General features: G+C 42.9%; 1 pseudogene; it reads left to right on the forward strand.

Annotated features, from left to right (window-relative positions):
• Positions 1–1051: 1051 nt before the first annotated feature.
• Positions 1052–2147, forward strand: LOC146830107 (zinc finger MYM-type protein 1-like; annotated as a pseudogene).
• The last annotated feature ends 2022 nt before the right edge of the window (positions 2148–4169 follow it).

The raw sequence follows: 4169 nt of genomic DNA on the forward strand, positions 1-4169 counted from the left end.
TTGTGCAGCAAAAAAAGCTGCAGTGTAATGCATTACATTTTATGATACTTTATGAGTTTTTAGATTTTTACACATACCTACAGTCTCTGCAAAGATTCCACCTCGTTAGTACCTGGGTAACAAACAAATGCAGCAATGAGAAAGGTGACTAGTCAACCTTTGCAAAGGGCCATCCCCTTTGCAGCAACATAAGTCACATTTGTTTAGTAATTTTTAAGCCATGTGAGCTACAAACCAGAGTCCCTGAGCAGAAGGAAATTCAGTACCACCAGCCATCGGAATCCAGTTGTCAGTCCAACCAGCAACTTACAGCCAGTGAGTGGATCAAGAAAATTGCAAAAGAGGGCTGCGGCTGCCACTACTACTGTTAATAAGTAAGTGTACTATAGTATCGTGTCTAGCGTAAAAAGATAATGATTTCTTGGCCAATATGTTTGGATACTTTTTGTCAAATTGTGATAATGCACTCCCTTTCTCAGCATCACATCATTTCTGCATTTTCTCTTTCTATGCTATGTACTTAAAAATTCTGTAGTACAGTACTTGTATTACTCTGACCAAAATCAAAAGCCTTATAACATCACATTATACTCCCCAACAGATTCCTTTTTGCAACAAGTACATCAATGCTTTACTTTTGGAAACCTGCTCGGCCACATTGCCTGTCATCCTCAGCTGATAGAGATTTTTCAGGTAGATTCCTTTGCCACTGTAAAATATATACTGCAGTCTCTTATGTATTGCTGAAACACTTTTGTCAGGTAAGATGCTGACTAGAATGCTCTTCTTGCTGTGGAAACCTTAAGGTGTCATAAAGCAGCTGGATAGACCTTCTAGGAACCCTTTGCACATGCATCACTTCCCCTCACTGTCGCACTACATTGGAAGAGAATCCTTACACTGAAGGCAGGTTTGCCCTTAGCACTCCCTTTGTTGATTACATGTGAGGGTGCACATAAAAGACTGTTTCCAACTTTTAAACTGCAGTTAAATATTCTATATGCTCCCAAATTGCAACTGCTACAAACTCATTTGTTCCTTTTTTCTTAGAATGGACATCCGGAAATTCTTTGCGAAGAAACAGCCAAGTGAAGTGAACCTATATTCAGACAACTCGGCAATTAATACGATTCATTGCGATGATATGACGGAACTGCAGTCTGCAATTCAATATGGAGTTGGGGCCGCAGATTTAGAAATATCAAGTGATTGCACCCCGGTCCCAGGAACATTTTGTGGAGTTGTCACGGCCTGAGACGAATCAAGCAACAGTTCTTATGCAACAACAGCTAGTCTTCAGGATGCCGAGGAAACACTTGTAAGCACAGTGGCACCAAACCAACCGTACGAGAGCACATTGCCCATTCAAATCCTCGTAACAGAGTCACAAATGAAGAAAAGGTGCATTCTGCATTTCCAAGGAAGCTGGTTCCAGGTTTTCTTCCCCTGGCTGCATTACAGCGGTAGAGTGGCAGGAGTGCTCTGCTTTCACTGTGCAAAGGCTAAGTCTATGAATTCAAGTGAGTTTTCCAAGACCACAGAGGAAGCATTTTGCAGCACTGGTTACACCAAATGGACGAAGGCCATCGAAAGGTTCAAAAAGCCCCGGAACACTTATGCTCATTCATATGGACTGAGTCAACTAGTACAGTATAGAGGAGGCCAATCAATCAATCAACAGTTATCACAGCAAGTCCAACAACAACAGAAAGAAGCCTGGCTTTGTCTTAACAAAATCATTCATACTATAGCTCTTCTGGCAAAACAAGGCCTTGCCCTCCGATGTCATGATGACAGCGATGGGAATTTCCGTCAATTTTTTTAGTGCATGAGCAGAGGATGTACCTTCTTTGAAACAGTGGATTACAGCAGATCGAGCAGAATATCTCAGCCCAGACATCCAAAATAAAGTTCTTCAGTTATAGTCCCATGCAATTTTGCATCAAATCCGTACAAATATTGGTGGCAATCCATACGCAGTAATTGTTGATGGCACATAGGATATATATATATATGGACAGGAACAAGAAAGCTTTTGTATTTGTTACACGTACCAAGATCTGTATCCTTGTGAGTATGTTCTTGGACTGTATCAGCCTGATAATACCACTGGTACTGCAATTGCTACAATTGTCAAAGATGTTTGATGCGGTCATGGTCTTTCTCTGTCAAAGTTGAGAGCACAAACATATGATGGTGCAGCAAATATGGCAGGGAAATCCCATGGTGAACAAGCATTAAAATGCCAAGAACAACCACTTGCTCTTTAGGTCTATTGTGCAGCACATTGTACAAATCTGGTGATGCAGGCTGCTGCACATAAAAATATTCCAAAATGGAAGATGCACTACTTTATGTACAAGAACCTGGTAATCTGGGCAATCTATGACATGCCGTACAATATTTTCAGTCCTCATCCAACACAGTGTAGAAGGCCCTGTAAATGTGTTAAAAATAAAGCCTCTTTGTGCAACACGCTGGATGCTCTGTGTAAAAGCTGTAAAAAATCTAATGGATAATTATAAACCTGTTCTGGAAATGCTTGAACAATTATCAGCATCCAAGTCCAGTGGTGATGTGTCTGCTTGTGCGCATGGTATGATGGCACAGTTTTAGCGAGTCCTATGTCTACAGGTTGCTCTCCAAGTACTGCAGCTTCTAGAATATTTGAATATTGCCTTGCAAGGACTCCAGCAAACTATCAGGGCTACTAGCTGCAGTTAATGTAGCAAACAGTGCAGTACTATAGCTCAGTAGTGATGAGTCGTTCGATAGTCTGCTCAATGCCAATAACCACATGACTGCTAATTACCACCTCAATGCCACTGAAGTGCTACGACTGCGCCGAATCACTAAACGGATAGATGATGGAGCAGGAGAAACGTGTCAGCCTGTTTGGTATTGAGCTTAATAAAAAAGTGTGCTTCCGATTTGTGTCCCGTCGTTCAAGTACAGAACACAACAATTTGGCGACAACTGCTCAAAACTGGTACCCACGTGAGGATTTGCAACAAATAGATCCACGTCCGCTTTCAAACTGTGGACAAATGGACGAGTAACTGGCTGCACGGAAGAGGAAAAAAAAAAGAAAACTCATGTCGGAGGGTGAGTTGGAAAAGACTGGCTTTTATCGTATTGCTCAAATTTAAATACTTTTTAAGGATTGGAAGAACCAAGGGCCAGAGAAGACGCGCACGCAGCGAGTCCGATTTTTAAAAGTAAATCGAATTCCTTACTGTATGTTGGGCTGCATTGTTGTATGCGCGGCTTCCTCAGCTGAATCCTTGTGGTACTGTAAATTTCGGAACCATGTTGGTAGCATGGTCCTACCCTGCCGATTTTGATATCAGCGAACCGCAAATGACTAATGCGGTATGTATGAGTGTTTTCGTCATGTTTCACCGATGAATTCACCGTGTATACGATACTACATGTCAAACCCTCGGGTTCCATTTTAAAAGGGTAACCATTTTGTGGTTGCCCTCACATAGGCTGCGCATTGAGGCCATGCCCAGGCCTAAAGGACACGCAATCTTTCTTTTGTTTCTGTGTGACCTATGCAAACTGACTCCGCTGCCCGAGGTCAGTCCTGCCCGGCCGGTTCCTTTTACTGCGGCCTTATGGGATTAGCATCAGGGCCCAACACATCATAAAGTCGTGTATCCCACGCGACTCCTGACTAATCCCTTTCACACCTGACTCTGTTTCCTACTTTATGGCTTGTTTTACGAGTAGGAGGTGTCCGTTTTATTGGGGTCTGCTGATATCTGATGAGGGTTCTGAGCCTCGCTGGGTAAATAATGATGTGCTGACCGAGCTGAAATGTGGGATTATCATCATGACTGTGCTCTTTCTTTTGAAGCGAAAATATGTGAACGACCACTTGTAAAATAGGGGCGGTGTTGCCCAGAGCGTAATATTCTGTATATAAGAAAAGACTGGTTTTTGGTTGGGAGCAGTCTCCTGAGAACATACACCGTGTTGTACTTCTCGGATACCTGTGATTGGTCTGCAGCCAATAAATACGATCTTTGACTTCACCTAGAAGACTCTGTGTTTCTGTGGTCCGAAACAGGAAGAACTCGAAGTCTTCGGGTGTGTCCCCTGGCACCGCTGGGTTGGTTCTGAAAAACCCAGTACTTCAGTTGGCGCCCAACTCGGGGCGATTT

This window comes from Triturus cristatus, chromosome 5_1 (assembly GCF_964204655.1).
Source record: "Triturus cristatus chromosome 5_1, aTriCri1.1, whole genome shotgun sequence".
Lineage (NCBI taxonomy): Eukaryota > Metazoa > Chordata > Amphibia > Caudata > Salamandridae > Triturus > Triturus cristatus.